This window comes from Canis aureus, chromosome 19, assembly GCF_053574225.1.
Source record: "Canis aureus isolate CA01 chromosome 19, VMU_Caureus_v.1.0, whole genome shotgun sequence".
Taxonomy (NCBI): Eukaryota; Metazoa; Chordata; class Mammalia; order Carnivora; family Canidae; genus Canis; species Canis aureus.
In genome coordinates this window covers 53827902-53845908 of record NC_135629.1, presented here as the reverse complement: position 1 = coordinate 53845908, position 18007 = coordinate 53827902, and positions in this window count along the sequence as shown.

Genomic DNA, 18007 nt, shown 5'->3' with positions numbered 1-18007 from the left:
CTGGCACCAATTTAAAAGGATTTCCAGAAGAGAAGGGAGAAAATCACAGACACCACCGTTGTCTGGGGAACTGTGTGGTTTGTGTTTAAGAAGAAGAAGCAAGTTGTGACATGGAGAGTGTTTATTCCTGGGGGTTGGGGGCACCGTAGACTGACCCCCTACCCTCTGCCGCTGGCCTGGAGCCCACTGAGAGCAAGCTAGATGGTGGTGGTGGCCTGGGGCTTTGAGCCTCTGAGCAGTGGCAGCCCCGGGCTTTCTACCCCAGCAGCTATGGGAAGCCACCGGGACGTCCTGCGCCACAGTGAAAGTTGAGCTGGGAGCCTTAACCACCAGTGAGCACCTTGCTCTCCCCCACGAGGAGGAAGTGCTAGGGCCTGGCAGAGGTTGGAAAGACCCAGCCTAGAACTCCCCAGCCCGCGTGGGTGACCCGAGAGCTGGGCTTGTGCCGGGCAGGGGGCGTGGCATCTGAGTGGGAGCCAGCTAAGCAGGCAAGAGTTGGATGGAGCTGGAAGGTGGGGGTGGGCAAGGATCGCTCCCGCTGGCTGTTCGTGTCGCTGTTCCTGGCGCTGTTCGCTTCACCAAGTGCTCCACTGCCCTTTATGCACATCCCTGGGAGGAATGTTGCTCATGTGCCCATTTTACAGATGCAACAACTGAAGTTTAGCCGGTTGGAGAAGAGCTGTCATTCAGTGCCTTTTTTATTTTTTTTTTTTTAAACCAGTTTGGTATAGAGCATCCTAGGTTTGGCCTGCCCCTTAGTTTTGTGAGAATGAGGTCCCAGAAAGAGTCTGTGCAGGGCCTGGAGCTCCAGAACCACCAGGGGCCACTCAGGAGAGACTCTGGAATCCAGGGTGGGAGGACATGCCGCCTCAGCTAACGCCAGTCTTTACAAATGAATGCAAGCCTCCTCCTCTGCCCACGTAAATACAGTCGCCACATCCTGAGGAAACCGGAGCGTAGATCATCCCCAAAGGTGGACAGCGTGATGGGGACGGTCTGACTTGATATAGAGAACTCATGGCAACCAGAAGTATCCTGCAGGGGCCCCTCAGAAGACCAGGGAGCTGGAGCCAGGCCCCCAGGGCCCCCGAGGAGAGTCACAGGTGCTCCAAGTAGAGGCTCCAGGGCTCTGAAGGTGGGTACAGACGTGCACACTGCCTCTCCCCAGGGCGGGGGGCCACGCGGGGTGTCTGTGTCTGCAAGGATCAAGCTGGGCTGAGGCAGATGGTGGAGGCCTCGAATGCCACGGCCACCCCAGCAGTGAAGCGGGACAGGACCACCACAGGGGACTTCCACAGGGCGTCTGGTGTGTGTGCTCTCCGGGGACGAGCAAATGGACCACAGTGCGGCAGTTCCAGGTGAAAACGAGAAGTGACCAACCTAGAAAGGGTCCAAGGTGGAGGGATCGAAGCCCCACGTGGACCACTGATGAAGATGAGGCCATCCTGAGAGACCTGGTCTGAGCTGGAAGATGCCAGCTGTGGAGGCTTCTGGGGCCCAGACCCACAGAAGCACAAACCTGAAATCTGCTTTGTCAAAAGGCTTTCTGATTTATTATTAATTTTTCTGGTGTTTTAAAAAATCTCGAAACATTCCACTCATCTGCTTTTGTGACCAAAGGAAAAAAAATGTTAATGTTTAACAAGTTATTTTTAAACCCTTCAGCCACATGAAGATGCAATCCCAAATGTTCTGAATTTAAAGAGATTGTGTGTAGAGCACCCCGTTTCCTTCCCCCACCCCCGTTTCGGGTCCTTTGAATCCTCTCCCCCCCCCCCCCCCGGGGCCCAACACGGATTATATCTCTAAAAAACCAGGAGTCAGTCTGGAAGGGGTGGCAGCTTGCCGATGAGGACAGTGGAGACGGGAAGAGGGAAGGAGAGGTCAGGGCCCTTCCAGCCATCCCGCCGGCAGGCGGGGTCTCAGGGCCCTGGTGTGTGTCTCAGAGGAAGGTGGCGTTACTGGCTCCGAGACATGTGACCCCCATCACACGGCCGTCTTCCTGTGCCTTCACATCATCTCCCCGCTGTGGGTGTCCATCTGTCCAAACTGCCCCTTCTGTGACCTCAGTCCATTGGGCCAGGGCCCGCCGTATTGACCTCAACTTGATCATCTCGGGGAAGACCCTGCCTGTCTCCCAGTAAGGTCACGTGCTGAGAGCCCCCAGGTTAGGACACCAATATGTATTTTTCAGGGGACCCAATTCAACCCATAACTGGCCCCTTCCAAAGTTTGCCACCGAGTCTCCTGTGTTCTCCCCCAGGGGAGCGCAGTGGGGGTTCACGGTGTGCCCCGCACTGAGCTCCCCTCAGTGAATTTCAGGATGGAGACTGAGCAAGCTGCTGCCTAGAAGGATTTCTCCTGCGGGATCTCATGTGACAGCGGCCAGCAGGCCAGGCTACGTAATTTGTGAGGCCCAGTGCAGAACGAAAACACACTTTGTTCAAAAACTTCAGATAAAGGGCGCCTCACTGGCTCGGTTGGTGGGGCATGCGACTCTTGATCTCAGGGTCATGAGTTCAGGTCCCATGTTGGGTGCAGAGCTTACTTAAAAAAGAAGAAAATGTCTCAGATAAAATGTGGTCCATACATTGGAATATATCCAAGCCCGAAAAAGGAAGGACATCCTGCTACCTGACACCACGTGAGTGGACCCCAAGGACACCAGGCTCAGGGAGGGGAGCCAGACCCAAAAGGACTCCTCCTGCACGATGACCCCACTCCCAGGAGGTCCCCAGAGGAGGTCTGTCCACAGAGACAGGAGATGGTGGGAGCCAGGGGTGGGGCAGGGAGCAGGGGTCAGTGCTTCCTGGGGATGGGGCCTCCGTGTGGGGAGATGGAAGGTTCTGGAGACGGATGGTGGGAATGTTTGCACAACAGTGTAAGTATGCTTAATGCCACTGAACTGGACACTGAACAATAGTTATGATGGCAAATTTTATGTCATACATCTTTTTAAAGAGATTGTGTGTAGAGCACCCCGTTTCCTTCCCCCACCCCCGTTTCGGGTCCTTTGAATCCTCTCCCCCCCCCCCCCGCTAATTAAGTAAAGTATAATTACTTTAATTATAAAGTAAATTTATAATTTACTACAATTATAAATAAAATTTTAAAGATGTACTTAGAACATTAAAATGGCAACAGCAGGGGATCCCTGGGTGGCTCAGTGGTTTGGCGCCTGCCTTTGGCCCAGGGCGTGATCCTGGAGTCCCGGGATCGAGTCCCGCGTCAGGCTCCCAGCATGGAGCCTGCTTCTCTCTCCTGTGTCTCTGCCTCTCTCTCTCTCTCTCTCTCTCTCTCTCTCTCATAAATAAATTTTTTAAAAAAGTGGCAACAGCAGAGCATGACACCATCGTGGGGCCGCGCGGATCTGCACAGGGTCACCTGCCACCAAAGCCGCCCACTCAGCTGCGTCTCCCACCGCCTGCCGCGTGCAGGCCGCAGGCCGCCCGGGGCGGCCCAGGTGGGGAGAATCCCGCTCCCCCCACCCCCGCTGTTCACAGCAGCCGGTTGTACCCAGTCCCCGCAAGTGCCTGCAAAGATCCCCAGTGGGTTGGCTGGCGGACAGTGGTGCCTAAAGAAGCAGGGTGGGCAGTGATGGGGTTCCAGGGGCCTCACCCGGTGTGGGTGTTGGTCTGGGGGACTGCCCCCGGGCCCCCAGCCCACCCTGAGGGCCTCTGCCTCTGCAGGCAGCCTAAAGTCGGGGATCAGGTCAACCCCCGGGAGGCAGGGAGCCCGCAGCTCCGCACAGCGCCTGCTGGAGGACCTGGTTCCCTCTGGACAGCGTGACTGGGATTGCTCCCGGCCTTTGCGGATCTGCCCTCATTCCACAGGAGCAATCTGTCGCCCGGGTGGCTGTCTGCTCCCTCCGCTCCCTGCTACCCCGGCCACAGCCCCGGCTGCACACTCCTCCCCACAGGCGTGCACCCTCAGGGGGATGCTTGCTCCCCCACCCCCCAGGCGGGGCCTTGACTCCCCACTGGCTCCTGGCCCAGCCGGGGCCCCATGTGCCTCTCCCCACGGCCTCCGGCCTGCCAGCCGCTCTTCAATTCACACCCAGTCACTGTGTAAAACCTCTTAGGGCGGTTGGTCCATGGGCGAGCGGATAAGCAAATCGTGATCCATCCTTACAGCATCAGCCTGTGACTCAGCCATAAAAGGGAGTGAAGCCCTGACATCCTGCCACGTGGATGAACCCAGAACACATACTGAGTGAAGGAAGCCAGACACAAGAGGTCACATCCCGGGGCACCCGGGTGGCTCAGTGGGTTAAGTGTTTGCCTTTGGCTCAGGTCATGATCGTGGGGCCCTGGGATCGCATCTACATGGGGCTCCCTGCTCAGCGAAGAGAGTCTGCTTCTCTCTCTTTCTCTCTTCCTCTGCCCCTTGCCCCCACTCGTGTTCTCTTTCTCCCCAATAAATAAATAAAATCTTAAAAAAAAAAAAAGAAAAAGAAAAAGGTCACATATTGTCTGATTCCATTGATAAGATATGTCCAGAGCAGGTAAATCCATAGAAAGTAAATTAGTCATTGTCAGCAGCTAAGGGAGAAGGGGCTGGGAGCAGCTGCTTCATGGGGACGGGATTCCCTTCTAGGATGATGGAAATGTTCTAGAACTGCAGAGCGTGGTGGCTGCACAACATTGAGGATGCACTAAATGCCATTGAATTGCTCACTTTAAAAGGGCGAATTTTCTGTTCTGTGTATTCACTCTGTCAAAAGACAAAAATAATCTTAGGTGTTTCAACTGCCAGGAGTTTGATGCGATTGAGTGAGGCCAGCTGACTCACCCATGGGTGCTCAGCCCAGGTGGTGTCAACCTTTAAGTCTCCAGATGGGTCCGTTCCCATGGGAACAGGGAGTCAGAAGCTCAGTGTCTTCGTTTGCTAAGGTGGCTTAAAACACAGAAATTTATTGTGTCAGTGTTCAGGGGGCCGGAAGTCAGAGTGGAGGTGAGGGCAGGTTGGTTTCTTCGGAGGGAGAGGGAGAACCCGTTTGAGGCCTCCCTCTGGCTTCTGGTCCTTGCTGGCAATCTCTGACTTTCCCAGGCTTCTGGTAGCTTCACCAGGATCTCTGCCTTCATCTTCACACGAGTCTCACTGTGTGCATGTCTGTGTCCAAATTTCCCTTTTAGAGGGATGGATCTGTGGACACCCTACTCCAGGATGACGTCATCCTCACAAATTACACCTGCAGGGAACGTGTTTCCCAGTAAGGTCACATTCTGAGGTGTGCTGAGGGTCAGGACTGCAACATATGAATTTGTGGGGAACACAGTTCAACCCGTAACCATCCCCTTGTGCCAGCTGGAGAGTCCAAAGGTGAGCCAAAAGGAGCCATCGCTGTCCTCACAGCACATGCTATGCTGGTCAAGGCTGATGCACAAAATGAGAGGCACAGGATTCAATGGGTGAAGCAGCTTGACATCGCGACATCCACGTGCATTCTCAAATGATTCGTCTCCTTGCCCGGGGTCTAAGCCCATTTGGGTGTCATACACGTCGTGCACTCCCAGCTGTGCACTGGCCACACACAGAACCACGTACTGCGTTCACAACAGATTGGAAATTTCAAAGATGTATTTATTTGAGAGAGAGCACGAGCGGGAGGGACAGAGGGAGAGGGAAAAGCAGACTCTTCGCTGAGCAGGGAGCCCGATGGGGGGGCTCCCTGGGATTATGACCTGAGCCAAAGGCAGACACTCAACTGACTGAGCTGAACTGACTGGTCCACCCAGTCACCCCCATATGATGATTTCTTTTTTTTTTTTTTTTTTTTTTAATTTTTATTTATTCATGATAGTCACAGAGAGAGAGAGAGAGAGAGGCAGAGACAAGGCAGAGGGAGAAGCAGGCTCCATGCACCGGGAGCCCGACGTGGGATCCGATCCCGGGTCTCCAGGATCGCGCCCCGGGCCAAAGGCAGGCGCCAAACCGCTGCGCCACCCAGGGATCCCGATGATTTCTTTTAAATCCTGAAAACTCTCAAGATACAAAGTGTACTTATTTCTCTCTAGCCTTAATTTCCCCCAAATCATGATACAAAACTCCCTTGTGTGCCCAGAACATCACAAAGTCAAAGGCACCGTTTGTTTCTGCAACAATATGTGCTGTGCCTTTCATCCCATGGAAAGCCAAAGGGTTGTTTCTTTGTGTGTGTCCTTCAGGTGACTTTTGACCTGGAACGTGGCTAGTGGATGGGTTTCTACCTGCCGGAAGTAAAATTAATGTTGGCAGCTGGCCATGTTTATTCCCACAGAAGCTAAATACAGTGATTCAAGACTCTCTCACCGTATCCTTTTGAACTCCTTGAACAAGGGGATAGAGGAGGAAAGGAGCTAATCCAGCCACTTCTCACCTCCTTGGGAGGGATTTCAAGCAGGCCGAGAGGAGAGAGATGGGGGAGTGTCGTAGTATCAGTATGGACTCATGGGGAGCCGACCTGTCGTCTGGAGATGGTTCTTTTTTTTTTTTTTTTAAGGTTTGTCTTTTTTTTCTTTTAAGATTTTATTTATTTATTTATCAGAGAGAGAGGCAGAGACACAGGCAGAGGGAGAACCAGGCTCCATGCAGGGAACCCGACGTGGGACTCGATCCAGGGTCTCCAGGATCACACCCTGGGCTGAAGGCGGTGCTAAAGCGCTGAGCCACCAGGGCTGCCCTCTGGAGGTGGTTCTACAGCTCGGGCTGCACACCCCACCCTGCAAAGGAAGCCAGCCCTCCCTCCACAGGGTAACTGAGCTCCCCCAGCACAACCCACCTGGGGGAGAACCATCCGGGGGGTGTGCTCTGTAGAGGCATCTAAGCTAAACTGCCCTGGAGTCTCAACAAGACTCTTTTTATTTATTTATTTATTTATTTTTTGGTTAAGTTTTGTATTTATTTATTTGAGAGAGAGAGAGAGAGATCACAAGCAGGGAGGAGCAATGGGAGTAGCAGACTCCCCGCCGAGCAGGGAGCCCGACGCAGGACTCGATCCGAGGACCCCGGGATCATGACCTGTGCTGAAGGCAGACACTTCACTGACTGAGCCACCCGGGGACCCCCAGCAACAAGGCTCTTTTCACATTCGAAGAAAGCAATGGTATTGCCTTCCTTGCTCAGAGGAAAGAATGGATTCAGAACCAATCTAAATGTGTCGGAATGAAATCTTGGATGAAACACAAACCATTGGCAGCGACAGATCAGAGCAGGAGACTGATAAGCAATGTGGCAGATTATGAATCGGGTAATCTGGAAATGTTTTTATCTGTTTTGCCTTCTCCACACAACTGCTCTTCTTAGAAAGAGGCTTTCTGAGTCTGACACCAGGGAGAGCATGAAGTCTACAAAACATAACAATTACAACTATTTTTATATAACAACTGTAACCATATTTATATCATTTGTTCCCCTGTCCTCAAATTTTCAGCTGTTCTTTGTCATAATGTGGAAAAACTCAGAGATGCTAAAATCTTTTTATTTATTTATTTTTTTAAAGCAGGTGTGGCGGGGGCAGGGACAGAGGGCGAGGGAGAGAGAGAATCCCAAGCAGACTCCACGCGGAGCGCGGAGCCCAACGCAGGGCTGGATCTCACAGCCGTGAGATCAAGTCAAAATCGAGTGTCGGGGATCCCTGGGTGGCGCAGCGGTTTGGCGCCTGCCTTTGGCCCAGGGCACGATCCTGGAGACCCGGGATCGAATCCCACGTCGGGCTCCTGGTGCATGGAGCCTGCTTCTCCCTCTGCCTATGTCTCTGCCTCTCTCTGTGTGTGTGTGTGTGACTATCATAAATAAATAAATTAAAACCTTTAAAAAAAATCAAAAAAAAAAATCGAGTGTCGGATGCTTGCCCGACTGAGCCACCTAGGGACTCCTCTATTTTCTGTATTCTGAAGCTTTGTCACCCGGGTCCCTTGCTGATCTGGGAAAAACTGCCCCTCCTGGGCCTAGCTAACTCCTAGAGACAGCAAACAACCTGTCACAACTGCACCTTTCGTGTGTAAATCAACCAGTCCAGAGCCCACACCCCCAGCCACCTCCTCTGCGGGGATCTCACACGCAGGCAACTACCCCTTGTCCTGATCACCCCAGGGCCCAGCAGACAATGGGACTAGACCCTATGCCCCAGAATGCTGTCTGCATTCAGGGCTCCGTGTATCTCAGAGCCTGTTGGCTTGCTTCACTGAGCAAATGTTCTCAGGTCTATCCGTGTTGTAGCAGGTGTCAGAACTCTATCCCTTTTGTAGGCTGAGTACTATTCCAGCGTATGGATGCACCACGTTGTCTATCCATTCATCGGTAGGTAGGCGCAGGGGTTGCCGCCACCTTTTGGTTATTGTGAATAATGATGCCGTGAATATGGGTGTGTGTGCATGCCTCTTCTGTGCCAGTGGGTTCTTTTTCTTTCTTCCCCTCCCCATCTTCCCTTTATGGATGATGGTAACAGAAGAGGGGTCGATAATTGTACCAAGAATGAAAAGACAGACCCTAGGATGATAAATCCCCCCAAAATATGCTAAACGCATGCCCCATTGTGACTTGCATGGGCCCCGGGCACTTTGGCCTTCATGGGTCCCATAGCCCATAAAGCGGGGGGGGGGGGGGGGGGATAGGTTAAATTTTACAACTGAGTTGGGGCGTAAAGATGAGTATAATCCAGACTAGATTTTAAGGGTCTTTTTCTTCTAATTTTAAAAGAAACTGAAATATTTGTAAAGGCCCCCGAAGTATTGCGGTCCCAAGGCATTTAATAGAGAAGTCAGTTCTGCTAATGGGTCAGGCCTGGTTCTTTGAAAGGCCTGATTGCTTCATAGGCTCTGTGTCTGCTGCTCTCTGACTATTCCACCCATAACCTACACCAACTCTGATGAGTACAAATAATTTCAAGAAGAGAGATCAGCGAGGTGGTTAATAACGGCCTGTGCTGCCCACCTCATACCCTATAAGGCAGGTTTTGCCATTCCACAGTCACCGAGCCCTGACCAGCCTGTCTCCTGGCTTCTCGGCAGGCCCACCTGCCAGGTCCCCCGGTTTGGGACACTAGGGTGTCTCCTCGCAGCCTCAATGGCCCCCTCACTGCAGCCAGAGGGATCTTTCTGCAAAACAGAACTGACTGTATGGCTCACACGACACCCACCCCACCCTTTCGCACCCCTGGCAATTGCACAGGTCATTTCCTCCCCCCAGAGCATCCTATCCTCATCCCCTGCCACGTCATCTCTTCCTGCAGCAAACCTTTGAGACGGTCTAGCTGCTCTTTGTAGCTTTTTTGCAAGTGCCACAGATCTATCCACCCGCCGCCCATCACAACCCTCAAGCAGCTTCGCTTCTGGAAGCTTTTGCTTCCTTGCCTACAAAATGAGGGAAATGTCGCCAACTTCACAGACTTTAAGGAGAAGTGAGCGTCTGCCATATGCTTGGCTCTTGCTTTCACATCACCCTGCCCACAGGGCCAGGAGTCTGCGCCACTACCTGGGACAACAGCCCTGCCCTAACTGGGGCTGCCACGTTCTTTCTGAGGCTGCCAGTGGCTGGGGGGCGACTTCCTTCCCCTCTGCAAGCTTTGGGCACCCATCTGCACAAAAGAGCTCGTGACAGCATCCGCCTCAAAGGTGGGGGGGGGGCGCTGCTAAAGCAGATAGCGCTTCCCAGGGCTGGGCACGCTGTCTGGAGCAGAGGAGGTACGCCACCAGTGCCAGCAGCTATTATTGTACCTCGAGGAGGAGAACAGGAGATGGAGGAGAGAGCCAGCCGGGAGAGGAGGGAGCAGGAGCGGGAAGGAAGCCAGACAGAAGGCAGGAGCAGCTGGGCGTGGGCAGGGGCTCTGAGCCCAAGGGAGGACGCAGAGTAGCTGTGGCTGGAGTTTGCAAGGGCTGCCCTACCAAAGTGGCGCAGACTGGGTGGCTTACACACCAGAATTGTGTTGTCTCACAGCTCTGGAGGCCGGAGATCATGCTGTGGGCAGGTGCAGGTGCAGGCTCTGCGAGCCCTCTGTCCTGGGCTTCTAGATGGCCACCTCCTCACCCGTGTCCTCATGGGGCCGTCCCTCTGAGCGTGACTGTGTCCTAACTTCCTCTTCGTATCAGGACACTGGATTAGGATCCATCCCAATGACCTCATTTTAATTTAACTGTCACTTTACAGGCCTTATCTCCCAATCATCACATTCTGAAGTGCTGGGGGTCAGAACATCAACATAAGAATTTGAGGGTGATGGCATCCAGGCCATAAGAGCCATTGAGGGGGGTGTTGGGAGAAGGGAAGCAAGAGGAACACTAGGCTGCAAGCCGCAGATTTCTCTTTTTTTAAAAAACTATTTTATTTATTTATTCACAAGACACACACACACACACACAGAGAGAGAGAGAGAGAGAGAGAGGTGCAGAGACACAGGCAGAGGGAGAAGCAGGCTCCCCACAGGGATCCCAATGTGGGACTCGATCCCAGGATCTGAAGGCAGACGCTCAACCGCTGAGACACCCAGGCATCCCGAGACTTCTATCGCCAAGGATGTGCCCGGGGCCAGATCTGGTCTCTGCCGAAGTCAGAGGGCTGTCGGGGTCTGCCCGCACGGTCTAGCCACGTGGTTAGATGCCACAGTCCGTCATTCAGGTTCTTCACAGCAAAACAGGGCCTAACTGAACCAGTAGGAGAAGCTCTTAGCACACTGCCTGACCTAGAAGAGCCTGATAAATCACAGCTATTATTCTTAATTAAGATTATTTGGCCTTGGGACGCCTGGTGGCTCAGCAGTTGAGCATCTGCCTTCAGCTCAGGGCATGATCCCAGGGTTCCGGGATTGAGTCCCACATCATGGAGCCTGCTTCTCCCTCTGCCTGTGTCTCTGCCTCTCTCTCTGTGTCTCTCATGAATAAATATATAAAATCTTAAAAAAAAAAAAAAGATTATTTGGCCAGCAGTTTTAATCCAGAAAAAATACCACTCAGGCCAAAAAGAAAAGGAGCCTGATTACATAATGACAAACATTATAATAAGCTGGAGACGTGGCATTATTTTTTTTATAAATTTATTTTTTATTGGTGTTCAATTTGCCAACATATAGAATAACACCCAGTGCCCATCCCGTCAAGTGCCTACCTCAGTGCCCGTCACCCAGTCACCCTCACCCCCCGCCCACCTCCCCTTCCCCCACCCCTAGTTCGTTTCCCAGAGTTAGGAGTCTTTCATGTTCTGTCTCCCTTTCTGATATTTCAAGACGTGGCATTATTAAAACTATATGCTTCATAAAATATAATCTCAAAACAAAAAAAATGTTAGAAATAGCATCAACTGACAAACATAACTGCGGTGAGAATTTACACAACTATGGCAAACTGAGAGTATAAGAATAGAAATAATCTATCCAGGGGCACCTGGGTGGCTCAGCGGTTGAGCATCTGCCTTTGGCTCAGGGCATGATCCCAGGGTCCTGGGATCAAGTTTCACATCGGGCTCCCCACAGGGAGCCTGCTTCTCCCTCTGCTTGTGTCTCTGCCTCTATCTCATGAATAAATAAGTAAAATCTTAAAAAAAAAAAAAAAAAAGAAAAAGAAAAGAATCTATCCAATAGTCACACTCCTTGGTATTACTCCCCACGAAGTGAGAACTTACAACCACATACAAACCTGCACACAGGTGTCTATAACAGCTTTATTCATTATCACCCAAACTTGGAAGAAACCCAGACGTCCTTTGGCAGGTGAAGGGATAGAGTACGGGACATCCAGACAATGGGATGTCCTTTGGTGCTAAAAAGAGATGAACTCTACAGCCATGAAAAGACACTAAGGAATCCCAAATGCATATGGCTAAGCCAAGAAGCGGGTCTGAAAAGGCTACACGCTATAGGATTCCAACTCTATGACATTCTGGAAAAGGCAAAAGCAGACAGTAAAAGGATCGGTGGCTGCCAGGGGTGGGGAGGGAGGGAGAGATGAATAAGCAGAGCACAGGAAATTTTAGGGCAGTGAAATACTCTGTATGAGGGGTGCCTGAATGGCTCATGATTCCAGGGTCCTGAGATGGAGCCCTGCCTTGGGCTCCCTGCCCTGCAGAAAGTCTGCTCCTCCCTCTGCCCCTTGGCCAGATCGTGCTCAGCACTCGTTCTCTCTCTCTCTGCTCAAATAAATAAATCTCAAATAAATAAATAAAATCTTAAATAACACAAGAGTTCTTAAAAAAAGAAAAAAAGAAAAAAGAACTACTCTGTTTGATGCCATAACGATGGATATATTCATTATCCATCCGTCCAAACCCATAGAGTGAACCCCAGTGTAAACCACGGGTGCCAGGTGATAATGATGTGTCGGTGTGGGTTCGTTGAAGATAATAAAGGGCCCCCCCTGGCGCCATGCTGACAGTCCGGGAGGCTGTGCACCTGTAAGGACAGAGGGTATATGGGAACGTCCTTTACCTTCCACTCAATTTTGATGTGAACCTAAAACATCTCTAAAATATAAGTTATACACTAATTTTTTTAAAGGATCACTGGGCTTTGTTCTTTTTTTTTTTTGTTTTACAAAAATGCCTATATTGAGAATACAGTACTCGTTTAGGAAGGTGAATATATTAAATGTATGGATTCATAAAAAGTAATGACACAGAGGGGCACCTGGGTGGCTCAGTGGGTTAAGCCTCTGTCTTTGGCTCAGGTCATGATCTCAGGGTCCTGGGATGGAGCCCCCCTTCCGATCAGGCTCCCTGCTCAGCAGGGGGTCTGCTTTTACCTGGCCCTTTGCCCCCCATTGCCCCCACCCTACTCGTGCTCGCTCTCTCTCTCTCAAATTAATAAATCTTTGGAAAAAAAGGTAATGACAGAGAATGTGAATATTATAATTAATAGAATAATTCACATATGAAAGTTGACACATACAAATAATAAGTAGGTGTTTTAAAAAATAAACTTTCCGTTTTAGAACAGCCAGATTTACAGAAAAAATGCAAAGACAGTACACAGAGTTCTCATACACCCTACAACATTTCCCCTAGTCCTAATATCTTAGAATAGAATATGAGACATTTGTTACAATTAATGATCCAATGCTGATACATTATAATTTAACTCAAGTCCATACTATACTCAGATTGTTTCAAATTTTCCCTAATGTCACTCAGTTGTCACATCTCCTTAGCCTCCTCTTGGCTGGGACAGCTTCTCAGACTTTCCTTGTTTGTTATGACAATTCTGAGAGGAACTGATCAGGAATTTTATAGGATCTCCATCAGGTGGGACTCACCTGATGCTTTTCTCCAGATAGACTGGGGTGATGGGTTTGGGGAGGAAACCCCCCCCCCCCCCCCCCCCCCCCCCCCGAGGTGAAGGACCTTTCTCATTATCTCATATCCTCCCAGAGTACATGCTGTCAATATGACTAACCAATCACAGGTGTTTTCAAGGAATGGTGACAAAGAATGATAACATACATAAGCCAAGAAGGAAATCTCTAAGCACAAAAAGTAGACACTGCCCAGGCCCCAGGCTCTGTTACGGTACAACTACACAAAATGCAGTGGGCGTTACCTCTGAGCCCTGAGTCTCACCCTCCCACATTAATCAGATCGCTCTAACACTTATGGGGGAAGGAGTGGAGGACTCTATTGGCCCTCTTTGGTTCCGGCCTCCTATATCCGTGCTCTTATCTGATCCTTTCTCTTTGAGTATAGACAGGATCTAGTGAGTCCATTTTAACTAACAGAACATGATAAATGGGATCAGAGGCCACATCCCAGATTAGGTTACAAAGAACTGTGACCTCTGCCTTGGTGGCCCTCTCTTACACCCATGGATGGAAGTTGGCTGCCATGTTGGAAGCTGCCTCATGCCCACTTGGCAAACACTGAAGAGGGCCTCCAGCCTACAGTCAGCGAGAAATAGAGGCCCTTGGTCCGACAGCTGGCAAGGGACTGGATCCTACCAACAGCTGTGGGAGTGATCCTGGAGCAGAACCTCCCCCAGTGGGGCCTTGAGAAGATTACAGTACCCCCTAACATTCTGAACCGGAGGACCAGCTGGGTTACACACCAAGATGCGTGACCCACAGAGACGGTGAGAGCATACAAATTGATCTTAAGTCACAACATTTTTTTAAAAACAGCTTTATTGAGGTATAACTGATGTAAAAAAGCTGCAAATATTTAACGTCTATAATGAGATGAGTTTGGACTTAGGCACACACCCGTGACACCATTACCACAATCAAGGTAACAACATATCCTTCACCCCCACAGTTTTCTTGTAGCCTTTGTTTTAGGGGTGGGGGGGAAACGTGGAGAACACCTACCACGAGTGTTCTTAAAACTGAAAATTTTCAGGTGCCCAATACAGTGTTGTATTAGCAACACTAACGGCAGGCACTATGTTGCACAGCCCTGAGCTCTAGAGCATACTCACATTGCACAACTGGAACTTGATACACACCAAACACCACCTTCTCATTTCTCCAGCCCCGGGTCACCAGGAACCACCATTCTGTTCTCTGTTAAGCCATCATGTTTCGAAGAATTTGTTACCTGGCAATAGGGAAATAATACTGTCTCTCTGCGATGATCTCAGCCCCAAATCTTGCCCATCCTGGATGAACACTGCACACACACTCTTGCCAGAACTGGATGCTTCTCCAAAGGGCAGCTCCCCGAGTCGCTTGGTCCATGTCCTGCTCCTGGTCTTGCCACTGGCCATGCCCAGTGGCATGCTCCCCATACAGCGCCGGGAAGGTTCCCTGCATTGTGCCACCACACCAGGCAGCCTCGAGCACATGGCTTGGTCTATTGATCAGAGAGAGGCGAAGGTCTCGATCACCTGGGACTGTTGTTAACAAAATACCACAGACTGAGGGGTGGGCAGGGGGGTGGGGTGCACCCAAACCACAGACAGTTGTTTCTCACAGTTCTGGAGACTTGCAAGTCCAAGATCAAGGTGCCAGCAGAATTCGGTCCTTGGTGAAGGCTCTCTTTCTGACTTGGAGAGGGAGAGACAGAGAGAGAGAGAGAGAGAGAGAGATTTTAACTAATGCTTAAGTGTACAGGACAGTATTGTCAACTCTATGCCCACTGTTGTAAAAACAGGGAAAATCTGCAACATTCCCCAAATCCATGTCACCCTTACACAGGGGCTATGCCAGCGTTCTCTGTGCTCTGCCAGGATCTCTCTGATGTTAGGATATGTGCTGCCGAAGCGAGCACCCAGCCAGACTTCTGGCTTACAGGACTAGGGGATAATGAACGGGTGTGTTTGAGGCCACTAAATTGGTGGTTGATTTGCTGGCACACATTGAAAAACAATACTCTAGGGCAGCTCGGGTGGCTCAGCGGTTTAGCGCCTGCCTTCAGCCCAGGGCGTGATCTTGGGGTCCTGGGATCGAGTCCCACATCGGGCTCCCTGCATGGAGCCTGCTTCTCCCTCTGCCTGTGTCTCTGCCTCTCTCTCTCTCCTAGTGTCTCTCATGAATAAATAAATAAAATCTTTAAAAAAAGAAGAAAAAGAAAAACAATACTTTAACCACAGAAGACTGTTGGAAAACTTAAATGAGACAATCCATGGACAGCACTTTACACAGCTGCTCAGTGCTAGTAAACGTTAGCGACTGTTAGTATCACTGTCCCATGTGCACCCAGTGAAAACCAGCTGGAGCCCATCGCCAGCCTGGAAATCTAAACTATAAATAAACCCTACTATAAATAAATAGACCTCAACTATAAATAAGGTTTATTTATAAACCTTACTCATTCAAGAGATTTCACATAAGGTCCTCCAGGGGCTCTTTGATTCACTCTGTCAATACACATATTCACTGAGCACCTACTGTGTGCCAGGCATCAGGACACGACCAGCCCAGTCCCCAAGGGACTTACACTGGTGAGAGGGGTAGAGACTCAGAAGTCATTGCCTGGGACTCTCTGAACATCATCTCCAGGCCCTGCACCAGCCCCGTGTCCTGGTCCCCTTCCCACAGGGGACCAGGGTAGTGAATGCAGAGCAGGGTTCTCCACCCACACCTCACAGGCTGGAACAATGCTCTGATGGGCACACCTATCAGTGGCCTCTGGGGCCAGCAAGGCATTTGCCACCTGCTGCCTTCCCCTCGCCCCCACCCCTCCCAGGGAAAGAGGCAGCTTCCTGGGCGCAATGCTGATTCAGAGCAACCACTCCCACCTGCCATCTCTTTGAGGTCTTTCTCCCTCTAGCTCTTTTTGCCCAGCAGCCTAGCATGTAAATACATTCTCCCCCCCCACCCCCTCAAAAAATACACTCCTCCCTCTCCTATCACAAACGATCAAACCCTTAAGCACACCAGCAAACTGAGCATCACCAGCTCACACCGTGAATGTCCTGTTGGCACACGGTGGGAAGCACACAACATCACCTAGGGGAACTTCTTGACAAAATGGGAACTAATCACACTGAAATCAGTCAACTTCAGAACATGGGATTTTTTACAAGACAACAGGCCTTCAAAATCCTCAGTCATGGGCAGCCTGGGAGGCTCAGCGGTTTAGTGTTGCCTTCAGCCCAGGGTGTGATCCTGGAGACGTGGGATTGAGTCCCACGTCGGGCTCCCTGCATGGAGCCTGCTTCTCCCTCTGCCTGTGTCTCTGCCTCTGTGTGTGTGCGTGTGTGTCTCTCATGAATAAATAAATAAAATCCTAAAAAAAAAAAAAAATCCTCAGTCATAAATGACCCCCCCTTCCCCAAAAGCGAGGGGACTCGTTTAGTTAAAAGAAACTAAAGAAGACGTGACAACAAAATGCAGTCAGTGACCCTTGATTGAACCTAGATTTTTTTTTTTAAAGTTACAAAGAGAAAATTGGGGAAAGAATAAGATAGGGTTTTATTTGATTGATTTAACTTAATCAATGATAATGACTGTCCTGGGGTGATAAGGGCGTCGTGGTCTGGTAGAGAATGTTCTTATCAGAAACGTGCTTAGGTATTAAAGGGGAACTGCCTCGATGTCTGCAACTCTCCTCCAAAGGTTTAGCAAAACAAATCTGCTTGTACATGTTTGTGTGTGTGTATGTGTGTATATATATATCAGAGATGGCTAAAGCAAGTGGCAAAATGAATCTAGGTGAAGCCCATGTGAGTGTTCATTATACGTTTCTTGCAATTTTTTGTAGCTTTTAAATGTTTCAAAATGCAAAGGTGGAAAAACAAACAAAGCACCCTCAATCCTCCCCATATGTTCCTCCAGCTGCCATCATTGCTCCTCCTACACACGGCAAAGATTCCTCAGAGGTGCCCATGCCTGCCCTATGTGCTGCCTGAATGTCTAACTGGCCCTCCCAACAAACCAGAAGCTCCTGATCTGTAGTGTCCACCAGTTCCTGTGGTGTAAATCCTCCCCTCCCACCGTGGCAGATTTCAAGCTTCTAATGTGGTGTCCCTGAACACGGAACAGATGCAACCACACACAATAACAGTATCTCCAGCGTACAGATGTGATATATGTAAACGCCCTCAGCACACCTAGCAACGTGTAGAAAAATAGGAAGTGTTGCATCTTGAGTATTTATTACCTTTGTCTAAATATAATCCATTTGGTCAGAAGTTTATACAATTAACTGTGTTTAACTAGCTCCCAAATTCCTAAAAATGTGACAATTAGCTCTCGCCAGCCAGGACAAGCGGACTCCAGCACACCTGTGTAGAAAAATCTCAACCCGCTGAAAGTTGGCTTCCACAGTCACCAATCAACCAAAACCCTCTTGCTTGTCTCACCAGGGACCTCCATGTTGCAAAATGCCAAGGACGAAGGATACAGGTCTGGCCTGGCCTGCCTTGCCTGAGTTCCCCGCAGCATTCAACACTCCGCACTCCACCTGCTTTCTCCGAGGTCCTCTGGATGCTCTTCCTACCTGTTCACCAGTCCTGCCCAGTCTCCTTTGAGGGCTCTTCTTCCTCCACTTTACCCTTGGCCTCTATATGCCCATTTGACACACTGTCCAATTCCGTGGTTTCAAAGACAATCAAGAAGCCCAGTCCTTCTCAGCAACAAACCTATATATCCCAACCACTTAACTAGTCCGC